At 38.4% G+C, this 26,400-nt stretch overlaps 1 long non-coding RNA gene across 2 annotated transcripts in view; it reads left to right on the top strand.

Moving 5' to 3' along the window:
- The window catches only part of LOC147725557 (uncharacterized), a 199,742-nt gene that overhangs the window by 55,082 nt on the left and 118,260 nt on the right, over window positions 1–26,400 (top strand). The window contains exon 3 of one of the 2 annotated variants that reach the window (XR_015309791.1): window positions 22,172–22,295. The exons of the other annotated variant lie outside the window; for it this stretch is intronic. This is a non-coding gene — a long non-coding RNA (uncharacterized LOC147725557). Of the gene's footprint in view, window positions 1–22,171; window positions 22,296–26,400 lie in introns of those variants that run through there. 2 annotated transcript variants of the gene reach the window in all.

Below are 26,400 nucleotides of genomic sequence, written 5' to 3'. Positions count from 1 at the left end.
CTGTGGTGGGGGAGGGGGAGGGAATTGAAGCGTGGAGAGAGGCAGGCACACAAGGCTTAATGAGCCTTGACAGAAACCAACATGGCACGTGCACGCAAGTTGAGACCAGGAAAAGCTTGTGGTGGCACTTTCAAAAAGCCACTCACTAAATTTCTCGCAGAGCAGCGCATGTGCTGGCTCAGCGAGACCTAAAAATGGCCTTTTGTATTGGTGAAACAGGACTGCATCACAGGAAGTTACAGCTGCCATGATGGATTGGGAAGGAACACTAAAGGCAGGAAGAGCCGCCATCTTGGATTGGGTTATGTAAATAGTCAGCAGGATTCTGGGAAGTAAAACTTGGATCAAAATGGAGATATCTCACAAAAAGTTGACCCGCACCAAAGTTTGTACACAAGTATTTGATTTATCCAATTTCTATATTTCACAGTGATAATAGATATTCAGACAGAAACTTCCCACACATAAGAATTTCAAAAAAGAGTTGATTGTAGATTTTTCAATTTTCTTTATTCAAGTTCTTAGTTAAAATTCACAGAATTGCTTGTTGCCAACGCGTTTCGTCACATCTGTGACTTCTTCAGGGCTCAAAAGTCAATATTCTGACAGAAATTCTGGTTAGCGTCATACGTCATACGTATACATTGTCCAGGACGCTTGGGGAACTACTTATACGCATATGAGCCCTGGCCACAAGACACTAATTGTTTAAGGTTCGACAAAAAGAACAGAAGGTACCTTCCCTGTGTTGCACTGAATGGTTAGAGGGGTACACGCCGGACATATCAATGTGAATATATCAGACCAGAATACGTAGAGATTATATGGTGGCTGACGCTAACCAGAAATTCTGTCAGAATATTGACTTTTGAGCCCTGAAGAAGTCACGGATGTGACGAAACGCGTTGGCAACAAGCAATTCTGTGAATTTTAACTAAGAACTTGAATAAAGAAAATTGAAAAATCTACAATCAACTCTTTTTTGAAAATTCTTATGTGTGGAAAGTTTCTGTCTGAATATCTATTATCACTGTGAAATATAGAAATTGGATAAATCAAATACTTGTGTACAAACCTTGGTGCGGGTCAACTTTTTGTGATATATGTTTTAGTGGCATTAGTCACTTTCAGGGGGTGTATATGGGTCACATCCTCGACCGTGTCGCACAAGGAACTACCTGTTAAATAGGCACTTACTAATAGTGAAAATATGTGCTGGTCATTATAGTTCTGACCCTTGAGCGATTTTGTGAGATCAAAATGGAGACGCTGACCGCGTTCTCCCTACCAACTTTCCCAAAGAAAGGAGCAGGAGATGATACCTGCAAGCAGAACGCCTTGAAGTAAGTGTGTAGGGGGAGTGCCACTGAGGCCCACCGGCCTCTGCCCCACTGCTTGGAATCCGTGTGTCCTGCCCGCTCGAGACAGATAGCTGTTGGGCAGGATGCTGGCACAACACCATACCCAGAACCCCTGTGGCCTGAGACCTCTGGGAGCATGGAGGCACACCCCAGAGGTCTCCTTTATCTACCTCCCCCCAGTCTGACCATTTAAGGCCTGATGCCAGCAATGTAAGGGGATAGTTATCACCTGTAGTAGAGTCTCGATGCCCGTGCAGCTGTAGAGTAAGGACCATAGCATATCTCCCCAAACAAATGCATTTCTTATCAAATTGCTGGGTCTGACCTGTCACTAAATATTCAGTGATTGATGGGAAGTAATTGGGAAACCCAGAAATGTAACTTCATGTCTAACACCCTCTAGTCCTTATTGAATGTTAATTGCATTCACTTCCTGTGAGCCTCTATATTGCCCATATATTTTCACTAAAGTCTGAATTGTGGCAAACCTCACTGGAGGGGGATCCTGACGGGGTACTTCTGCCGTGTGTATAGTGTCTAAGGGAGGACCATCATTTTCACTAGGGCTCTTCTTCACATTGTGCTCAATGGGAGTCTGCTTTAGCTGGCAGTGTATTCTTGGACTTTTTGGGCTAGCAGGCAATATTTAGGTTCCAACTCTCAAACTGGTCTTTGGTTATATATACTGTTAGGTTAGAAAATCTGTCTCTTCTAATTATAACATTCGATAGGCACTGCTGCCCTTGTCCTATTTCCCCCTACAGCAGTGCCAGGACAGACTTAATCTAGTTGACTTGGAGGCCGGAGTCTTCTCTATATATTGTAAGAATGTTAAGTAGTGTTGAATTTGTTAGATCTGGTTTCTGTACGCATATAGGGGGATATTCGGTCTTCAGCATTGTCACCTCGTTGGATTCCATATACATGCGCATCACGCCTGATCCATTCCACCAGGGGCTCAATGGTCAAGGCAAAAAGGAAGGGAGACTGAGCTTCTTGATCAATCTCATAGCGACTGCATTATTTACTCTCCACTCTAGCGCACAGCGAGTGGTAAAGCACCTTCAGTCTTGGAAGTATGGTCCAAAGCCTATTTTTCCAGAACTTGGTGGAGGAAAAGCCACTCGACCGAATCGAAAGCCTTCTTGAAGTTGAGTAGTGCCAACACCATTGCAGGTGGTGAATGCAGTGTTGGGTGACCTGCCAAGCCACGACATCGTTCTGATCTGCTTTAGTTAAGGATTAAAACACTTTAGTTGATATGCTAAGATCTTGGCTACCATCTTGGGCTCGACATTGATCAAGTAGATCGGCCAGTAGGGGATGCATTCTGTGGGTGATTTGCCTGGCTTGGGGATGACTGTGTTAGTGGTACCACCACATAATTAATAGGGCGGCGCTTTATTCAGTGTCTCCATAAATAAGGTCAATACAAATGGTGTCAGGCGAGCAGTGTCCGCTTTCATAAACACTGTTGAAAACCATTGCCCCTGGCGTCTTACCTGTGGGCATTCCTTGGATTGCTGCAGTGAGTTCCTCTCCTGTCTGTAAGCGACAGGGGACAGTGTCTGGAAGGGCAAATCTTCCACAATAGTGAGTTGTTGTTCCAGTGTTCCTGGTAGTGGGATTTATATAAAGTCTTGATAGAATCTGTAAAGGTATGAGCTATGTCCTGGGAATTCTAAACAATGTGCCCCCTCCCCCTATGGATTTTGGACATGAATCTAGCCTCCATGTCTTCATTAAATATCCAGTAATGCAGTTTCCCTGTTTTGTCTCCTTGCTTGTAGTGGCAGTGCTGAGATGCAGTCCATAATTTCCTTGCTGCATCCAAAAGCTTTTGTTTTAGAGCAGCTCTAGCAGCTTCTAGCCTTCGTTTAACTTCTCCCACAGTGACTGCAGATCTCACAGCTCTAAGTGTGTCTACACCTTATTTTTTAATACCTATAAATCACTCCTAAAGTAGTCCCTGAATGCCACTGGGCGGAGTGCGTGGTATTTAAAAAGCAGGTATGCTTAATGTTTTATATGACATGGCCGTGAAAAATCTCCAAAGTAATTTTTAGTTCTGGCATTAACCAAGACCCTTTGATTTTACTAAAATTACATATATGATATACTTAAATAAATGGGCTTTCAACCACTACTCTGCACCCATTGATCTCTTGTTGTCATTCCCTTTTTGCTTCTGCCCACAGCATACAGCTTGGGGCAATGAGTCAGCCCCTTTAAGCCTCCAGTTAACATCACATTGACTGACTGTATTTTGCTCTTTCACAAGGCACACATCCGCAAATAAGGTAGTTTATTTAGTTCCCTTTGGCACGTGTTGCCTGAGGTGATATTAGGACGCATTTGAAGTGAGTGCAGTGCATAGTCCAGCTTTTTTACTTTATATCTCCTTCCAATGTGGTTGTAAATTTCTTTGGAAATGGACTGCTGCTATTTCACAGCATATCATATTGTTTTCCTGGAATTGGTTTTGTCAATGAACCTTTAATAAACTTTGCCCAGGAAGAAAAGAAAACTTTTATAGCGTTTCCTTTGCAGCACACTTTTAATACTTGTTTAAACATACGCGTCTGTAATTTGTGTTTTAGTAGCCAATATTTTATACTGTGAACCCTTTTTCTTACTACTTAATTTCTTTTCTTTTTTCTTTCCTTTTCTCGTTCCTGCTTTCTTTGGTTCTTATTTGCCTTTTTCCTTCTTTCTTGCCTGTCTTTTTCTCTTCTTCCATTCCTTCTTTCATTTTTGCCCTTCCATTTTCTTTTCTTCTTTTGCCTTACTTTTCTTTTTATTCTGTCTTTCTTTTGTGCCTTCTATCCTCCTTTCATACTTTCTCTTTTCTTTCCTTCGTTCCTTTTTCTTTAATTCCTTCTTTTGTTTTTCCCTACTTTCATTCTGTTATTCTTTCTTTTCCTTTGTTCTTGTTTGCCTTCTTTCATTCTTTCTTGTTTGCCTTTTTGCCTTTTTTCGTTCTTTCCTTCATTTGTACCATCTTTCCTTTTTCTTTCCTTTCTTTTTTGCCTTCTTTCTTTCCTACTTTCATTCTTCCATTTTTCCTTCTTTCTTTCTCGTTTGCCTTCTTCCATTCTTTTGCTTCTTTTTAGCCTACTTTCTTTTTTCCTTTCCCTTTATTTTTCTGTTTGTTTCTTTCCTACTTTTATGCCTACTTTCCTTTTTACTTTCTTTTTTCCTTTCTTGCCTACTTTCCTTTAATTCTTTCCTTTCTTTTTTGCCTACTTTCCCTTTTCTTGCCTCTTCTTTCCTTTTTTTGCATCTATATTTTTTCTTAATTCTTTTTTGCCTCTAGACCATCCTAACTTTTTTCCTTTTGCATTATTTTCATCTTTTTTTCTTTTGTCTTTCTTTTTTGCCTTGCTCTCATTCTTTACTTTTTGTTTTCCTTCTTTCTTCCATTTTCCTTTGTTCGTTGTCTTCCTCTTTGATTTCTTTCTTTTGCTTTCTTTTTACCTTCATTTTTCATTTCATTCCTGCCATCTTTGCCTTCTTTCCTTTTTTGCTTTGTTTTGCTCTTTCCCTTTTTCTTTTTGCCATTTTCCTTTTTTGTTCTTTCTACCTTTTTTGTTCCTTTGTTTCTTCTTGCCTCCTTTCTTTTTTGCCTTTTCTCCTCCTTTCTGCCTTCCTTCCCTTTTTTTACCTTCCGTCCTTTATGTTTGCTTTTATCTCTTTAATTTTTTTCCTGCTTCTTTCCTACCTTCTTTCCTACCTTCCTTTCTTCCCATTTTTGAAGCCTTCTTTCTCAAAGGCGAGACTGGTGGCTTTTTTAGATCTGTGTTAGCCAAGACCTTTTGAGTTTACTAAAAAAAAGTATAACAACGTTGCTTATTGGGATCTACAGCCAGGCTTCATAAATTAGTCTATCATTGTGTCATTCACATTTTCTTCCCCCCACTGCAACATTCATCAAGGGTCAATGTCAGCCCACTTCAGCCATTGACTCATTCAGCCATAGACTCATGTATTAGTTATGGCATGCCGCCCTTTCACAAGGAGTGCATCTGCACACAAGATAGTTCCCTTCAGTACAGAGCGCACCATAGTAATGTGTACTTTTGGGAGGCTAGAAAAACACTTTTGAATTTAGCCAATGCTTTTCTTTAGATTTGATGAATGCCTAGCACTGAGAAAGCATAATATTATCAGCCTTTTCCGACCTCGTTCTAGAATCAGTTAAACATAAATGAACTATATAGTGCGGAGAAAATATAAAACCACATTAGACATCTCAATGCCTTTCTCTGCCAAAACATAGTGCCTGAAAGCAGGAGTCTGACTTCCTTTACTGCCCTGGGCTCACAAACATAGGGCCCGATTCACAAAAGTAATCAGACAAAATCCTAACTTTAATACTTCCGGTCATAACAAAGGGCATTTAGGAGTAGTAAAGTTTAGATTCCTAATTTTGCTACTCCTAAACTGAGAGAAAATCCTAACTTTACGACTTTCGGTATTCACAAAAGGCATTTAGGAGTAGTAAAGTTAGGATTCCTTCAAATTCTCACGTGGAATATTAGAGCGGTACTATACAAAATAAAACACGGAGCAGTTCTCCACCAGGCAAGGCGTATGGGGCGTATATTCTGCCGCTACAAGAGAATCACCTCATGGGCTCTAAGATTCCCTGTTTAGCTCGACATGGTTATACTCAGATATCCCACTCTGGATTCACACAGGGCTCAAGAGAGGAGGGTATCCTGGTCCACCGTAGAGACCCCTTCCAACCCCAGAAGGTGTGGACCGATGCCTATGGCCTCTATGTCATGGTGACAGGCAAGCCTTACGGAGAGCAACTAACACTGGGAGCTTCTTTTACAACCTGCAACCTGCCTAATAGTCTCTGCTTGGTGGGTGGTGACTGGACTGATGTTATGAACTCTGGGATGGATAGGTGTCGAGCATGGATCAGGCGAGATGACCATCAGGAGTCCAGGCTTGTCGCTCTCGTGGCTACCTTGGGTTGGTCTGAGTTATGGAGGTCCTAAAACCTGGCTGAGAATGACTACACATTACTTGCCAGTTCATGGCTCCTTCTCCTGACTAGACTATCTGTATATCTCCAAGAACTATCTATATAGAGTATCATCTCCCCATAGCCACCCGCAGGGGTTTTCTGATCACTCTCCCGTGCCACTGGAGCGCCATGCCGGTGTGAGTCACTCTAGATTCTGTTGGTGCATGTCGCCTAGGCATCTCCAGAACCTGACGTACAGGGCAACTCTTCAGAGTGCCACTGTAGAATATTTCACACTTAATATGTCCACGGCTCGCTCCAAAGAAATATTATTGAAGGTTCTTATACTGACTCTCAGAGGAGTTGACATCAGCTACTGTGCAAAATAATGGATGCATAGAGTCCAAGCCCGGGTAGACTTTGAAGCACAAATAGAGAACCTGGAGGACTGCCAAGGATGGGGAGGTGAGGTTGCAAGATCTCAATTAACCTTGTTTCAACATCCCTACCAGCAGCACCGTCTAAACAAGGCGAAGACTGCTTGGCAAGCCACACAATTGAATATACCAATGGGGCAATAATTGTAGTTGAATGCTTTAGAGATTGTGCCAGGCGGCCAATGCTGTGCTGCCGGTGCCTGAAGTCCGGAATTCCCAAGGTGGACTATTGTGGGGTCCCTACGAGGTTGCCCAGAGCTTTGCAGAATCCTACAAGTTGCTTTATGCTGAGAATGGACACATTAGTGCTGAACTAGTGCAGGAATTCCTCAAGGATATCTTGTCACGAACTCTGTTGGCTGCAGCTCACACTTAACTAGATGAAAGGATCACCCTGGAGGAGTTAGAACTGCTTTCTCCGAATTGCATACTGGGTAAGCCCTGGGGCCCAACTGTTTTCCTAGTGACTTTTTGAAGCCATTTATGCTGCAACTAGGCAGTGCTCTGCTGGAGGCTATTTACGTGGCATCAGACAGTGCCATACTCCAGCAGGATTAGCGACACGCAGAAACTGTAGTCTTCCTCCAACCGGGGTGTCCCCCGGATGCTCACTCATCCTATCAACCAATACCAATTTTGAGGTAAAACTCCTGTCCAAGATCTTGGCTAACAGACTGATGCAGCATATGCCAGACCTTGTCCATCTGGATCAGGCGGGCTTTAAGCCTCAAAGGGCCACACGTCATAACATACGGTACGTTTACAACGCATTGGTTTTGATGGGCTGCTTGGGGAGACCAGTTGCAGTGCTATTGGCCAACATAGATAAAGATTTCAATTCGGTCAGTTGGCAATATTTGTTTGCTCTGCTTCGAAGTATCAACCTGGGCCCTTGCTTCCTAACTTATATCTGCCTCTTATATACCGGACTAACTGCATTGGTTCAGGTTGCCAGAGCAACTTCTGATCCCTTCTATATAGGCAAGGGAACCTGACAGGGGGGCTCGCTGTCTCCTTTATTCGCCTGGGAAATAGAACCTTTGGTGGCGTGGGTGCACTTTGATCCTCTGGTGAGAGGGTTTGAGTGGTCCATGGAGCTGTTGGATAAAGTCGCCCTGTATGCTGATGACATGTTATTCTTTCTTACTAGCCCCCATCCTCAGGCCCACGATTGTTGCAAATAATGCATATCTTCGGTGAGACCTCAGGACTGCATATGAACGCTGACAAGTCTGTAGTATTTTTTATTAACGAGGCAGTCGCAGATATATCATGGGCGTCGGGCTGACGCTGGCTGTGTCAGGGTTTAAATATCTGGGGATATATATCACCCCAGTTCCTGCCATGTCCTAGGCTCATAACATAGTCCAGATCCTACCCTATGCAAGGGGCGAGATTAAGCATTGTCCCTGCAGCCTTTATCGCTACTGTGCTGCTTGATGATGTTTGAGATGGTCTCAATGCCACAGATTTTATACCACCTACAAAATGATCCCTTCACAATCCGTCAGACAGGGTTTCGACAAGTGAATATGGCTCTAACCCAATTCCTCTGGGGCGGTGGGGTGGAGCGCATTGCCCTCTGAAGCGGTTTTCAATCTACCAATAATGATGGCATTGCCGCCCCAGATGTCTACTCCCATTTTGCAGTGTCCCTACTATTACATATAAATGAATGGTGTTACATGCTGCAGACTAATTCAGCATACACAACGGAACGCTTGGCAATGGGAGACGTACTACTCCTCGCCCTTCTCTACGGTTGGAAGATGGGGAGTCACATTCCCCGTCAACACAATTACTGCTCAACCTATGGAAACGAGTGCTCAGGCAGCTGGGTTGGTGGGATCGGTTGACTCAGATAATGCTATAGTGGGGCTGGACTTTACTGGGCCAGGTGGCATCTCTGCCAAGGTTTCGGCAGTGGGGCACAATAGGTATCTCTACTCTGGGAAATGTCATACAAGGTAATCAGACAAAATATCGAAAAAAAATATCGGAAAGACAAAATATCGAAGTAAAAATATCGAAGGTCAAAAATATAGGTAAGCAAAAATATCGGATACAAAAATATCGTAATAGGTAAGTATGAAAAAATATCGAAAAAAAAAATATCGAGTGACAAAATATCGTTAAAAAAAAAATATCGTGTAGTAATGGAAATAATCAATAGTATAGGAAAAAGTAAAATAATTGTATATAAAATGTATTAAAAAAGGTGTATTATTATATATAAAACAATTATAAATAAATTATTAAAAAAAACATATCTATGTTTAGGAGCGGGTTATTGGGTTTATAGGGGATAAGGGTGGGAAGTAATTTATTAATAATTAATTAATATATGTTATTAAATAATACTAAATTATACCTATTTGTTAATTAATTATAAGTAATTAGTTAATTAATTAAGCTCATATAGTCTATATTATTAATTACTAATTAATTGGTAATTAATTAATATTAATTAAGACATCATAATTATATACTTAAATAATTCTATGTAGATACATGTTTATTTAGTATTTCTAAATTTATTAAAAGGAGCGGGTTATTGGGTTTATAGGGGATAAGGGTGGGAAGTAATTTATTCATAATTAATTCATTAATTAATTCATTCATTCATTAATTAATTAATTATATATTTCTACATTATACCTAATTGGTAATTAATTATTATTAATTAGTTAATTAATTAATATTATATAGTCACAATTAATTATTACTAATTAATTGGTAATTAATTAATTTTTATTTTAATAAATTATAATAATGTACTTAATTTTTTTTGGTTAAAGGGGTATTTGTTGGGTTCAGGGTCAGTTTTCAGTTTTTGGTTAAAGGGGTATTTGTTGGGTTCAGGGTCAGTTTTCAGTTTTTGGGTAAAGGGGTAGTTTGTTGGGTTCAGGGTCAGTTTTCAGTTTTTGGGTAAAGGGGTATTTTTTGGGTTCAGGGTCAGTTTTTAGTTTTTTGGAAAAGGCCTGTTTGTTGGGTTCTGGGTCAGTTTTTAGTTTTTGGGGACAGGGGTTTTTGTTGGGTTTAGGGTTAGTTTTTAGTTTTTGGGTTAAGGGGTATTTGTTGGGTTCTGGGTCAGTTTTCAGTTTTTGGATAAAGGGGTATTTGTTGGGTTCTGGGTCAGTTTTCAGTTTTTGGATAAAGGGGTATTTGTTGGGTTCAGGGTCAGTTTTCAGTTTTTGGGTAAAGGGCTAATTTTAGGGTTCAGGGTTAGTTTTTAGTTTTTGGGTAAAGGGGTATTTTTAGAGTTCTGGGTCAGTTTTTAGTTTTTGGCTAAAGGGGTATTTTTTAGGGTTCAGGGTCAGTTTTCAGTTTTTGGGTAAAGGGGTATTTGTTGGGTTCTGGGTCAGTTTTCAGTTTTTGGGTAAAGGGGTATTTGTTGAGTTAAGGGTCAGTTTTTAGTTTTTGGGTAAAGGGGTATTTGTTGGGTTCAGGGTCAGTTTTCAGTTTTTGGGTAAAGGGGTATTTGTTGGGTTCAGGGTCAGTTTTCAGTTTTTGGGTAAAGGCATATTTTTTGGGTTCAGGGTCAGTTTATTTTTTGGGTAAAGGGGTCTTTGTTGAGTTCAGGGTCAGTTTTTAGTTTTTGGGTAAAGGGGTATTTGTTGGGTTCAGGGTCAGGGTAAAGGGGTATTTGTTGGGTTCAGGGTCAGTTTTCAGTTTGTGGGTAAAGGGGTCATTGTTGGGTTCTGGGTCAGTTTTCAGTTTTTAGGTAAAGGTATATTTTTGGGGTTCTGGGTCAGTGTTCTGATTTTGGGTAAAGGAGTATTTGTAGGGTTCAGGGTCAATTTTGTCTTTTTGGTACCTAGTTCTACAGGATAAAAATATAATTATTTTACATTTAATCAATTAAAGGAAATTATACATATATAACATTACACCAACTCAAATTTACTGTAGACTACAGTTGGAATAATCTATTCTAATGAATTAGTGTACAGCACATATTAACATTTTATGTAGAATACAGTAGGAATATTAATACTTATGTTATTACTGTGCAACACCTACTCTAATTTAATGTACACTGGATTTGGTATATGAATCATTACATTATTAGAGTCCAACATATACTCACATGTAATATACAGTTAAATATTTTTTATTACATTGATACTTTTTAGTAAGATAATAATACAAATTATTCACCATGATTGTATAAACTTTTATTTTATTAACGTTTTAACAAATAAAATTAATTCATAATAACATTTTTTTATTTACATTTCATTTGAAAAATACTTTTATAAACACACTTAATAACAACTATACAGAACCATTATTAATTTTCTTTTTTTTCATGAAATTAACATTCTTTATTATCTCTTTTACATATTGTTATGTCAGAAAATAAATGTAAATATCACAAATATTTTTCTGTTAAGCTTTTTTCTGCTTCATTTGTGAAGATCAAATTTTTATAATATAAAAAAAAATATTTTCCTCTTTTTTACTTTTTTTCATTTTGTGACAATGTACTTACATTTTTGTACATTGTTAACATAAACATTATTGTTTTAATCATATTTAATTATTACATTCATGTACATTTTTTTAATGATTTCTTTGTAGGATAAAAAAAACAATTTTTCACTATAACATAAATTAATACATTTTTTTTACACAGTTGGTTCTGTATAGATATTATATTTTACACTTGGGACTATTTTATTGATTTTTGGTGCTTTCTTTTGTAACCGGGTTAGGTCGTTTTGGGTTATTTGGAAGAAGGGCTGATCGCGGTTGGGAGACACTTCACGTCGCTGCAGGTAAGGTTCATTTTATATGTTATATGTGTATTATTATGATGTTTTTAGCCTAGTGACCTTATATTTAGTGTTGTTGAATGTGAGGGAGCTATGTTTTAGATTTTGAAATCAGATATTTACGTATGGTATATACACGTCGTGTTAGTTAGTTAACGAATTATTTATAGAGTTAATTTAAGTCTTTTAGGGTATATCTAACATTAAATCATCAATGTTAATATGTTGGTATGTAATTATTAGCTAATTATTGTGGGTGGGAATGTCTGTTTTCTATGTTTTTTTCATAGGTGTACGCTACATCGGAAGTTCCGTTTTTTTTTTTAAGGAAGTGTTAGTTTTTTTTCATCCAACACTGATTTACAAACACTTCTTTACATTTTTCGGGTTTTCCGGAGCGATTCTTTCTTTTTTTCTACTTTTTCGGGTTTTTTATGGTAGTTCGATGGCTAAGGACCGCGTGGATTTCTTAATTTTGGAACAGTTGTATTTTTAGAATTTTTTTTTTGGGTTACTTTTGCACTACCTGGATTACTTTGGTGGTGAAGGACGTTATTGGATTGACAACATAATTGGTAAGTCTTTGCTTTCTATTATTTTTGTGGGTGGGTAATGTCATATTTATTATGGAATTGTTTTTAACTTATTATTTTGTTTTAATGTGTGCATATATTAAAATAATATCATGATATATTGCATACATTAAATACTTTAGAAGCTCACGTTACATATTTTTGCATACTTAGGTGCTACTTTTGGTGTTTTATAACAGTTTCGGAATTATTTACAGTAGTGTTTTGGCTATGATGTTTAGGTCTTCTATGCCTTTCGTATTAGGGTAAAGTTTAACTTGTTCTTCCAGGTACTTGTGCATTTGTTTATTTTGCTAGGATGTTTTAGGGACAAGTTCGGTTATAGATTGGTCCATTCTAAATTCTTGATAGCTCTGTTCTTTCTGTAGGCATTTTATGAATTTTTAGAGAGTAGGTTTGCTTCTGCCAGTTGATTGGACAAATGCATTGTGCCAACCTTCAATGGCATTGTTAGTTTTTGACTCCCTGTTAAGGGTACTATTGTACACATTCCACCAGGGAATGAGGAATTTTGGATTTCTTCTGTGGCCAGATCTGTGGAGTCTGCCTACCCAGGTGTCTTCAAAGTAATCAAAGTAATCGAGAAAAGGAGTTAATCTAGCTTCGTTTTGTTTGTAGAATGGACTGGCTATAATAATATTGTAATGTTCAGCTACATCTGTTGTAGGGACATAGGCAAGTGCAATACGTTTTTTTATTTGAAAAGCAAATGATGAATTTGTAGCATATTCGACACTTAGGGTAGTTTTTTGAAGGTGTCGCCATAAACACTGGTTGAAATGATAATAGCAGCCTTGAATGGAGGTATGGGGGTGGATTTTTAGAATAGTTGAGAGCATTGCATGCTCAAAATCAAGAATGATTTTGTCAGGAGAGAAATCATTCGTTTTTTGTTTTATGACATTTAATAATTCCATATATGTAGAATTGTTTTTGTTAGGCAATAGTGCATATAACAAAGGGATGTTGTAGTTGTGATAGAGGCCATGTATTGTGTATAATTGGAAGAATGGTTTGGGACAGATGTTAAATGTCCCATCCATCATCCAATATTGGCTTTGCTGCAGTTTCACTAAATTCATACTGGTACCAAAAATTATAAGCCTATTCTCATTGCTTTCGTTGTCATAAACTATAAAGGGTTGTTTATTTAAAGTTATTATTTCGTTAGCAGTAAAATTAAAATCCTGATATGTTCTGGGACATGGTGTTGAAGAAGTTGTAGCTTTTTTGGTTCGTGCTATAGTTCTTTTTAATGATAGGATATTTGGCATTTGGGTTGTGGCTGTTTTGGGAATTTTAGGAATGGCTTCTTTTAAAATGACATTAGTTTGCTTTTGGGATCCGGTATTAGCTTCTTTTATACTTTCCATAGCTGTTCTAACTTCTATTTCTGTAATATTAGGTGGATGATTATGTTCCCTAGTATATAGTACTGTAGCTTCTTTTGTTGTTGCTCTGCCATAGCACTTGTTCGAATAATATTTGCAACATTTCCAATTCACTTTTATGCCATATTGTTTTTCCTGTGTGTACGTGTAACCCATGTAGCATAGTAATAATTTTCCTTTTTGGCTGGTCACAAATTCGGCTCCTTCGGTCATTTTGTACTTTGTATATCTATAAAATATATATATAATAGTTAATGTCAATTTAAATGTGATCAATAATCTATGTTAGTGATAAGTAGGAATGTTTATACTTGCGTGTTTTAGAATGTACAGCAAAACTTAGGAGTTTCTTGCTTCTTTAGTTGAGGATAAATGGTTGTGATGTTGTTGTAGCTGTTATGAGAAACATGAAAGTAGTATATTATTAATTAATGTTTAGGTAAATTAGCAATTTTAGAGCTCATTTTTACTACAAAAGTGTATATTCATGATTCACATTGTGAAGATACTTACATATTTTTTGTGGTTGGTATTTGGCAGTATAATTGTTTCTTCAGCTTCTGTAGAATATTTTGTAGTGTTATCTTTAAAAAATAAGGAATATATGAGTTAGTTTAATCACCATGTTGGTAGGTTTTTTTAAACATGTGGAAAATATGTTATTTAATATACTTACTTAGTGATTTGTATTACTATTGTTTAGAATGTGAAGTTCTGTATGTTGTCTGTATATCTATTCACCGTGTTTGCTCTGTAAATAAACAATATATCATAGAAATTTATTAGAGCAGTTATAAATGTTTGTATTGTTTTTCCACATTTATTGCAGTTGCATAATACTTACTTACTAAAATGTATTTTAGAAATAGTACTGAGGTCCTTAGTTAATTAGTAGTGCAGTTTTCAGTAGTCGAATCTACAGAGAAAAAAATATATGTTGAGCACAACTGATTATTTTTGTGTGTTTAGATTTTTTAGCACATAATTAAACAATGTGACCTAACTTACATAGTTATTCGATTCTGTATTCCTAGGCTTTGTTCACAGTTAGTTTGAGCAGAATATTCAGTTGTCGTAGTATCTAAAAAAAAAATAATATTTTATTATTTAGCATGTTAAGTAGTATGAATAGCAAAGGGCCACTGAGTATTTAGCAGGTAAATAATTAGTAGTACTAAATTATGCAGTTTCTATTTTATGTACTTACTTAGGAAAAAGTATTGTAGAAATAGTTCTGATGTTCTTAGTTCAGTAGTAGAGCAGATTTTAGTAGTATAATCTATAGAAAAAAATAAATATGTGGGGGACAAATGATTATTTCAGTGTGTTTAGATTTATGTGGACATAATGAAACAATGTGAAATTACTTACATATATTTTTGAATCTGTATTCCTATGCTTTGTTCACAGTTATTTTGAGTAGAATATTCAGTTCTCGTAGTATCTTAAACAAATAGTTGTAGATAATTATTTAGCATGTTAACTGCAATGAATAGCAAAGGGGTACTGGGTATTTAGCAGGTAATTAAGTATTACTAGCAAATAAAGCAGTTTCTATTTTATTTACTTACTTAGTAAAAAGTATTGTAGATGTAGTACTGATGTCCTTAGTTCAGTAGTAGTGCAGTTTTCAGTAGTAGAATCTACAGAAAAATAAAAAGATGGTGTGCAAAAGTCATTATTTCTGTGTGTTTAGATTAATGTGCACATAAAGAAACAATGTCAAATTACTTACATAGTTTTCAGAATCTGTATTCCTATGTTTTGTTCACAATTATTTGGAGTAGAATTATCAGTAGTGGTAGTATCTAAAAAAAAATATTTTTATATCATTATTTAGAATGTTAAGTAGTATGAATAGCAAAGGGGCACTGGGTATTTAGCAGGTAAGTAAATACAATTAGCAAATAATGCACTATCTATTTTATTTACTTACTTAGAAGATGTAATAGTAGGTTTATAGTCTGGTTCTTCTAGTTGTTGTGCAGCAATTCGGATAGAGATGAATCTCCTTCTGTGACTTTTGGCAAGTAGTTTGTGCTTACGTTTTCATTGCTTATATAGGGGAGTGTCAGTAGTAATTACTTTACTATTGGTTCATTTAAAAAATTAGGGTTGTGATTGGTTAGTTAGTAGATTTGAATTTCTGTTGAGATTAATTAGTATTAGAATAGAAAAACCAACAATAATTATAAAAGTATACAAAGTAGCATAGAATATTTTTATATGTGTAGGTGACATTTTTTTACCAATATTAAAAATTATATGAATTTATAGTGTGTGTATAGTAGAAATTAAAGTGTTGTATGTTATTTTTGATGTGAAAACATATAAAGCGTTAATTAATTATGTAAAGAAATGCTTTTAAAAAGTCGATATAGTTTATAATCCGATATTTATGTGCACGATATATTTGATGTCGATATTTTTGTAAATGTCATTATTTTTTGCAGATTGCGATATTTTTGTCTTCCGATATTAATGTAGTCGATATCACAGTAAACAATGTTTTTGTATATCGATATTAAAAAATCGATATTTGTGTAGATATATAGTTAAGTATAGGATCCCGATATTTTTGACATCGATAATTTTGTTCCGATATTTTTGTACATCGATATTCTAGTTTTCGATATTTTGTCAGACATTCGTCATACAAGGCTTACTCCTTAAGTCCTTTCAAGAATTACAGACAGACTTTCAGTTGCACCGCCATGCTTTGACTCCTAACCTTCAGGATCTCCATGAGTTGCCGGAGTTTAACCTCCTGGAAGGTAGCTTACTGACGGGTGACCTGGCACACACAAGTTTAAACAGATCTATTAGACGTTCAATCAATCAACCAATCAGAGTACTTGTAGAGCATGCTACTTACCCGTGCGGGTCTCAAGGCGCTGAGTGGAGGGGGTGCTGCTACTGCTCGAAGAGCCAGGTCTTGAGGAGTCATCTGAAGGTGAGTAGGTCCTGGGTCTGCCGTATGTGGGTAGGGAGGGTGTTCCAGGTCTTGGCGGCGAGGTAGGAGAAGGATCTGCCGCCGTAGGTCGTTCGTTGGATGCGGGAGACAGCAGCGAGGGCGAGGCTGGAGAGCAGAGCTGGCAGGTGGGTGTGTAGGCTGAGTCTGCTGTTAAGGTAGGCTTGTCCGGCGTTGTGGAGTGCTTTCTGTGCGTGGGTGAGGAGCTTGATCCTCTAGTCGACGAGGAGCCATTGTAGGTCTCTCAGGTGGGGGGTGATGTGGCTGCGGCAGGGGACGTTGACGATCAGTCGGGCGGAGGCGTTTTGGATGTGTTGTAGTCGTCGTAGGTGTTTGGCTGGGATTCCTGCGATGAGTGCGTTGCCGTAGTCCAGTCTGCTGCTGACGAGGGCCTGTGTCACCGTTCTTCTTGTTTCGGTTGGGATCCACTTGTAGATCCTGCGGAGCATGCGTAGGGTGTTGTAGCAGGAGCAGGACGTTAACAACTCATAGTGCTACCACACTTCCGGCACTACGACAAACTTGGTTGGGGACATAGCCACACTTGATGGCGACTGGACCGAGGCCCTGATGGCTCCAGGCGAAGTGGCAATCACATCCAGACTCCGTCTTATTCAATTAAAATACGCTGAGTTTACTTCACCCGACATCGCCTATGCATATGGGTGCAATTACCTCACCGATAAGCCTTTGATGTGGCGATAACGAGGTCACCTTTATACATACGGTGTGGGACTGCAGGGCCCTATCACTCTTCTGGTGGTGGGGTGTGGTGTTGTGCCTGGAGGAGGTCTTGTCCTGGGAGGTCCCGCTTAACCCCAAGTTGATCTTGTTCCATAGCACCGAGGGAATAGGAGGGAACAGGCACAAAAGGCAATTACTGTTTCCAGGCGTAACCCTGGCTAAGGGAGTTATTGCAAAGCCGTGGAAAGATGTGCCGCCACCCACAGTGGGTACCTGGAAGAAAGGAATGGATCATTGTATAGTAATGGAAATCACTGAATATCGAGGAATGGGGTGCCAGCAAAAACACACTAAGGTATGGCAGCGGTGAGCAGACTACAGGGGTCTGGTTCTGGCTCCAGCCCCCACTATAGACTCCCTCCTTAATGCAGAAATACAACAATATACTGTTGAATCCTGAGGACCCTTGCTGCCCTGTTGGGGTTGTTGTTCATGATGATGTAAAAATTTGCACGTGGATCGTTGGTGGGATGGAGAAATTGCTTGATGTATTTTACAACGGTGTAATTGCGTATGGACGATGGGTTTCAGCTGCATTATGTATTATGACGGGCCATGTTGACCTGAATGTTTTTGATGGAAAATTCAAATAAATGTGTGTGTATATATATATATACCATCACATTGTGTATACCTGCAAAACAGTCCTTCTTCTATGTTATTTGCACTTGTTTGGAGATTTAAAACTGATGTTTGTTGGCGAGATTGTAAGCGTGATCAAGGCTTAATCGCCGAAACGCGTTGTTATTGCCATTAAATCTATCATTTTCTTGCACAGAAGAGGTGTCCGGGCTATCATTTCCAACCGAGGTGATTTGTGAAAAGAATATATATATATATATATATATATATATATATATATATATATATATATATATACCCGTGTAAACGTATCAGGCTAATGAGGTGCCGCCGAAGATTGGCTTCGGTATTGGACCTGTACCAACCTTGAAAATGGGTTCGGATGCGGGGTAACAAATGCTGCCAAAAGTAAAAAATTAATGAAGCAAAGTGATTCCTTGAAACAGCGTAAAAAGCACCGCCCACTGGAGGGAAACATAAGCAGGCTGCCGGTTGGAACCACATGCCCCAGAATGCAATATAAAAATGAGCCACCGGAGGCTAGAATTATAAATTGTGGATATTTGGCTGTGGACACAAGCGGTATGCGAGGTGCAGGCTTACCTTTGATAATGGTCTATGTTAGACTGAAACATGTCAAGACTGCCATGCTGTTTCAACAAACATTGAATTAAATCAACTCAGCAAGTTACGCGTGTGGCTCACCTTCATTTTTTGCGGGGAGAATTGTGTTGATGTTATGTCGGCTTGGTCCTGGCGAGGAGCAACGCACCACCAACAAGAGCGCCACCATTGCCCGTCTTGGACCGAATGTGCTGCCCGTGAAAACGTATCAGGGTAATGAGGTACCGCCGAAGGCTGGCTTCGGTATTGGACCTGTACCAACCTTGAAAATGGGTTTGGATGCAGGGTAACAAATGCTGCCAAAAGTTAAAAATTAATGAAGCAAAGTGATTCCTTGAAACTGCGTAAAAAGCACCGCCCACTGGAGGGAAACATAAGCAGGCTGCCGGTTGTAACCACATGCCCCAGAATGCAATATAAAAATGAGCCACCAGAGGCTAGAATTATAAATTGTGGACATTTGGCTGTGGACACAGGCGGTATGCGAGGTGCAGGCTTATCTTTGACAAAGGTCTATGTTAGACTGAAACACGTCAGGACTGCCATGCTGTTTCAACAAACATTGCATTAAATTAACTTAGCAAATTACGTGTGCGGCTCACCTTCACTCTTTGCGGGAGAATTGTGTTGATATATATATATGTATATATGTATGTATGTGTATATATATATATATATATATATATATATATATATATATATATATATAGATATATATATGTTGCAAGAGCTCGCCTCCGTCTCCACAAGAGAACTACAGCCACACACCAGCAAAGATATATATATGTATGCATGTATGTATATATATATATATATGTATGTATGTATGTATGTATGTAGCCCCAAAACGCGTTGAGTGACTAATGTTTTGCTGCTATTTACGCTAAATAAATGAATTCTTAAAATACGCCGGTTGGAGTCCGTACTTTCATACTGTCCTTAGATTGCAGGACGTGAGTGTGATCGTTTTGGATAATTTGGGCTCGCTGCCCAGTACGGACCGCTGTTGTAAGTGGAGGGGTCATAGCGAGGTGCGGCGGCTGCTTGCACAAAGTGAAGGATATATATATATATATATATATATATATATATATATATATATATATATATATTCGGCATAAAAACGTCCAGCTTCCTAGAAAACTTAAAGACAAATTGTTTTCACATGGTTATACGGGTAAATTATTGAGGAAATCAATGAAAAGGGCCTGGTACCATGATCGTGATGCTCTGCTAACAGTTAAAGAACGATCAAATGAGACCAACATAGTCTGTGTGACTACTTTTGGTACGCATTCAAATGCAATCAAAAAAAATCATATCAAAACAATGGCACCTACTTCATTCCTTTCCTGAATTCGGACAGAAACCGCTGTTTGCCTTCAAAAGAGGCACCCATTTGCATGACAGGTTAATTCATGCATATGAGAACCCCTCTGCAGATAATATTGTAGACAACATGAAGCAACTCAGCCCTATAATAGGCCACTTTAAATGTAACAACTGTGCAGCCTGTGCAACCACCACGACAGTTAAAGCCTGTAAAATCAATAACATCCAATTCACAAATAAAAGCTTCTCAAACTGCAATACCACAAATGTGGTCTACTGCATTCAATGCCCTTGCCAGCTACATTATCTGGGTAAAACCATTCAACCCATAAAAAAGCGCATTTTACAACATCAGTCGCGTATTCGCTGCAAGAAGGAAACAGCTCCCTTGGTAGAACATTTTCTACGTCTAGGACATAAGGAAACTGAGATGACATGGTGGGTTCTAGAAGTAATAAAACCCAACAAGAGGCAGAACAATGTCGATAAGGTATTAACAATGCGAGAAGGCAAATTGATTTGCCTTACCGATACTGTTAAGCGAGGCTTGAATTCAGCAACTGAATGGCATGCCTTGGCATGCCTCTCGTGAACCACTTAACTGTCTACACTGTTCCTCTCCTTAAAGGCCTGAATCAAATAAGCAAACACTTTGATCTATACAGACTGACATGTCTTTCAAATAATACATCTTGTATATGGCAATGACAACTACATCGATTGATATGTTTGGAATAATACATGTCTTATATAGGAATATTACATGGATAAATAATGTTGTTTATAATTGTCTGTTATGTTGCCAATTAAAATTTCAATCCGCTTAATTTCAATTTCAATCGCGGATGTTCTATGACTAAATCCGTAAGTTCCCCCTTTATTTTTTTACTTAAAATTAGCACACGACTTTCCACAATATTACTAGATTGTTTTAAAAAACATGATTCGGACTTTTGTGCACCATGGCATATTGTTTGTTGCACTCGCTATTCCGCTGACTAGTCCAATATGGCCGCTAAATGTAGTCCCATTTCGATTTCCAAACACGGCTTTTAAACGAGAGAGCGGTCAGTAGCAATTCCTTGCTCCGAACTGACGAGACGCTCTGTGACTCCACTCCGCTTTGAATTGAGGTAAGAACACTAGATAGAACTAGAAACAGACGCACATACGCTCAAGACAATGCGGTCACTGTCGCATGCTCTGTGCACGGCCGAAATGTTTTGTTGCCCTATGCAACTAACGAAGCGTTCAGACACTCGTGTCCCTAACGCTTGCATACATTGTTCTTGAACTTTCAGACAGATGATGCAGGATTGACGACTGCTTCATATACAATTCCTTCCATTAAATTCCACGTAAACCACTACGATTCGCTCCACATTGGTCCCGGTGATGCACTAGATTCCACCATATTCCTACTGGGTAAGAATAGCTTAACAGCACTACGTGGCTAGTCTATCAAGTTATTGCTAAATTCTAATAATACCTATCATTTTTCAGATTATCACCGCTTAGCAAATTACTTGCTTTCTATGAGTGAAGATCAAACTCTACTTCACGTCTACCTTTGATTTAATTGTGAGCCCAGATTTCAAACAATTAACAGGTATGTTTTTTAACGGCCAAATAGATATTTCTATGTTCTCCTTTTAAAATGCAGACTCAACATGCTAGATTTCTTATGTTGTAGTCAATTTATAAAGACACCCCGATCTCCAAAAAATCCTTTATGTGACGAAGTGGCAGCACTACTGTAAACAGGTATTTAGTTTTCTTGGCAATTCAGAATGGAATCAATTAATAATACAGCCCTTACATCAGTAAGCACTTGGCTTAACATGGTTTCATATAACATCTGCTGGGCAACACTATTAATTTAAAAAGTTTTTATCATCATGTTCCTAAACAGGTATAAGTCATTATGGATTGATTATTATGAAAAAAACCTGCATCTCTGATTTGCGTTCTGCACCAAAAGACCGACACTTTAAATGTTGATGTAAACTCACTTGATTTATTTGATATGTAGTGATTGACCTCAATGGAATGGAGGCTCTCGTTTATTTCTCTCAACGGTTAAATATACTAAGTTGTTTTGTTCCTATTGAACCAAAAGAATATGGGCTTGATTCCGCATGGGTAAATTGTATATATATGATCATACATGAAAATATCTCCTTGACTTATACAAGGCTTTGAAAATACTGAAATGTTTCCTATGATTTCATAAATGAACTTTTTGTTTAAAATAGTTTTTGTGTTGTATATATCATGGTATAGTCCTTGTCATCATTGTGAAGCTTTATTGTTTTGTCACCAGGGTGTAACGAATATAGTTAGTGTAGAATTGTAACTGTAAATATTTTTTAATTTTCAGATTACAATACCTCTATACAGATCAGAATTGATAACAGTCCTAAGGATGGTTTCAGCAATTGATTCTTAAGAAACCGAAACGTCGACAGTACATCTTATCCCTATGTTTGTTTTATTCAATGTATTTTGGGATAGGTGTTTTTTAGGTTCTGTTGAGTCACTTAGTAATTTACTTATGTGTGTACCCACAGTCCTAAATCTTATTTGTGTATTTATCTGTATATGAAGTCACTTATCTTAATGAATTATTTGATAAAACTATTTTTTCGTATACACCTTGTGTCTTTGTTTATATGTTATGTGTTGACAATACGAAGTGTTTATACTCTGTACTAAGACAATTGATATTGGATTAGTTCGCTCCAAGGATTATTGATTGATCCTTCCTAAAATATTTGAATTATTGAATACAGACAAAATAAAATCCCTTGAAGGCACTCTTACCCTTCACTTTCATTACCCAAGCCCTCAAGGGTATTCCGGGTCGCTCACCTTTTGATAAACAATTTCGGTATCAGCATAATCAAAATTTGTTTTCGCTCTGTATGATGAGCCCAGCGGCAGTATCTCAGTTTCCTTGGTAGATAAGGTCAGATCAGTCAAATTAATAACCGTTGGGGGTACAGTATTTGTGCAAATGCTGTGCAGTGAAGCTAGCGCTGGTTCCATTGCTTGCGTTTCTTTTGCGCTTTGTTTGGCACGCTTGCATTTGTTGTGTTTTTTCCTTGCTGCACGTTTGGTGTTTGTGTTTTGTTTCTTGCAGCATTTTGTGCACCAGAGCGCATGGTCTGCTTTCTGTCCTGCTGGACCACCTCCAGCTCTTGTGCTGGAGTAAATTTGCGAAACCCCACTCGTTGAATTCTACTTTGTTCGTTATCAGACCCACTTTCAACGCTTGAGATTGCATCCAAAGAAGAGAGACTCTCAGTGCTTGCAGCTCCGAGTGTGGTGGGTGCTTTGGAGGACCCCACCCTCTTATTAGGCTGGGATTTCTTGATGCTATCGTATTTTTTGGCAAAAGTGAAGATTTGCCCATTCTCATAGTCCAAACGGTCCCTTTGGAACTTATAGGCTTTGCGACATTTGATTATGTCTTCCTCTCTTTTTAGTCTCACTAGCATCTCCTCCCTATATTTGGTGATGTGTGGGGTAATTGGCAGTTTTTCTATTTCCCCATTTATTCTCTCCATTTCAGCAAGTAACTTGACTCTATCGCTTTCAGCGTAATGTATTAGAATGGTCATAAGTTTTTTAGATGATTCCAAATTGCACTCTGCACAATCTGTGAGCATTTTAGGGTCCGGATTTTCGTAGGATGGTGCCAGAAAAATTCTTAGCCCACGTGGGACTCTTCCAACTTCTAAATAACCTGTTAGGGAACTATGTTCCCACCACTTTGACTGTTCAGCCTTAGACGCTTTTTCAAGGGCTCTAAACAAATCTTTCACATTGCTGGAAACCTCATGTGGAGCTCCTAAAGTCGATGGTAATACCGACTCCCCAGCCGGGGAATCGCTGAACATAGTCTTTGCTGCCTCAGACCGCCCTTGTAGCGTGTCGGCGGACATGGTGATAGCTGTGAGCCTAGTTGACACGGTTCCCCCGCTCCGACTATGATAATCTGTAATAGTCTGTAATAGCCAGGCAAACGCGGGAGCCGACACACTCCACAAGGGACTTACTTAAGCTTTCCGTCCTCGTCTCGAGTACTTGTCAGTGCACCTCCCATCCAGTCCACAAACAGCGACCGCCAGACGACTCCAGCAGGCACCCGCCGTGAACCGGAACCACTTCTGACTTCCTTCCTCGCTTCGACTCCGGAACTGCTTACTCTCCCGGGGCGTACAAGGTTACTCCTCACGGAGTGAATCACTGGAAACTCCAAAACAGGAATCGCTGCTTCAATCCTCTTAGCCCAAGCGTGGAGGGGTTTGCCGGATTCAAGGAAGCAATCCTGGAGTATACTTTCGGCATAAAAACGTCCAGCAGCAGCAAAACAGACGAGGCAAACCTAATGTTGTGAGTAGTGGTTTTTAATTACTCATCACCATACCGCCATGACGCGTTTCGGTGCAAACAGCACCTTGATCACATGACAACAATACAAGGCAGGCGTGCTCAATTTAAAGGGCTCGGAGCCAATGGCCAGTTACCAATTGCATAGATATAGAGAGTGTACTGTCACGAAAAGTAACTGCATCAATGCATAATTAAAGTTTTGTCATCAGTGGGCATGATTATAACAATTTGGTTACACAGTTGAAGATATTTGGATATGATACGATATTTGTTCAGATCATATTGTGCACTGAGTTTATAAATAAATAAATAAATACATATATATATACATACTCATTTAAAATTCACCTATTTGCATCACTAGCAGCAACAAGTAAAATTAAAAACTTTTTGCAACGCTGCGCAATATGATAAACTAAAGTGCATCGGGGAGGAGCTCTCTATACATAATGTAAGCACCAGGCATTACATGTGTAAATATATAAATATATAAAAAAAATATATACATATGTACATACAAATGCAAATATACTTGTATCTTGAGTTCATCATAAATGCAACCATAAAAATTCTGTTATCCTTCCATTTAATGATTCATATAGGGCTCCCCATATAATTTAAAATTCTTCTCGCATGAAGTAATCGTATATCATAGGGATAAATCCCTTAATGAGATTTACTTGTGTGCCCACTCAACCTATAGGTGACTAATGGTTGACTGACATTTGGCTCCTGAGCTGTTACGTGCAACCCTGTGATAATATAAAAATCAGTGTATGTTTAAAATGTGATATTTGGTTGAGGCAGCTGCTATGTTCCTTCAGGTTTGTTCCGCACGATTATAGATTGGAATATATATATATATCAACAGCAGTCTCCCACCACACCGCCACTGCGATAGTAGAGACCACGCAAATCCAGAGTATTTCTTCGGCAAAGAGATATTTCTTAGAGTAGAGTCACTAAATCCGACGCGTTTCGGGCATCTGCCCTTGCTCACAGATCGTCAGGTAATGAACCATACACCATTTAAATACATTTTTTCCACAGTTTTTTTCATCACATTTTTTCAAAACACCCCATGTGATAATGAAAAGCGGGGCACACTACAGGCTATGAACACATAAATCTGTCTTCTAAATATTCGTACTCTCTCATTGTGTAAAAAATCAAATGGGTACAAAACAATTCATATTAAATCCATATTATTTTCTATCTCTTGAGCATTATTCGATTAAAATTGATAATGTGCTGAAAATCTATATATATATTTAAAAGCATAAATGCAATGACCAATCAGAATACTGTGTGGATTGACACAAAAATAGCATGTGCAAAAATGGGCAATTTATATATTCGTGCAAATCCTGCAATAAAGTGCAAATAGAAAATGTGCAAATTACGCAAAGATATGTGAACAGAGGAATAATGTGCAAATTAGCAAATGTAAACCTCAATCCTCATAATCGTATAAGGACATACCACAGTAAACTGCAAGTTTCTCTGCATAAATGCATATACGATCGTATATATAAACTCACTGAAAGATGCAGGAAAATGAGAAAATAAAAACCCAAATCCTGCTTCCACTAACAGCAACATTGGAAAATAAGCATGTTTCAAAAACTCAAGATTCATATAGAGAGAGAGCCACAACATAAAAGGTAATCCAAAGAAAAGAAGACAAAGGGAAATGTGCATGACAAATTGTCTATGTCCTAATTAAGAGGTGCCAAAAAGAGATAACTCCTAATACGTGAAAAAAACAAGTGAAATCATTAAAGAAATAGAAAGAGGTGTAGTTTGAAGGCGAAATTAGGGAATTGATAAGCATAAAGACGTTTAGGCGGAGCACTCCACCCATATGAAACCTCCAAAAGTAACTGAATTTATAAAAATACATCTAAATCCTCTGTAGTATTCAACCCGTTAGGGAACCTGCTGTCTAGATCTAAAATCATCTGTGATTCAAGTCTCGTGAGCATTTTGTCTCTATCACCACCTCTACGTGGCTTAGGAACTGAGTCGGTGACATAGTAATTAAGGCACTGTAGATTGTTGTTATGTATGGTTTTAAAGTGCCTAGCCACCGGGTATGCCCCATCATTATTAACGATGGCGCGCAGGTGCTGGAGAATCCTGACACGCACCTCTAGCCTAGTACTGCCAACATATCTAAGGCCACAGGTGCATGTCAGGACATAGACTGTT

This window comes from Lissotriton vulgaris, chromosome 3_2 (assembly GCF_964263255.1).
Source record: "Lissotriton vulgaris chromosome 3_2, aLisVul1.2, whole genome shotgun sequence".
NCBI classification, from domain to species: domain Eukaryota; kingdom Metazoa; phylum Chordata; class Amphibia; order Caudata; family Salamandridae; genus Lissotriton; species Lissotriton vulgaris.
Note: the sequence above shows the minus strand (reverse complement) of the source record. Positions and strands in the feature narration are given on the sequence as shown.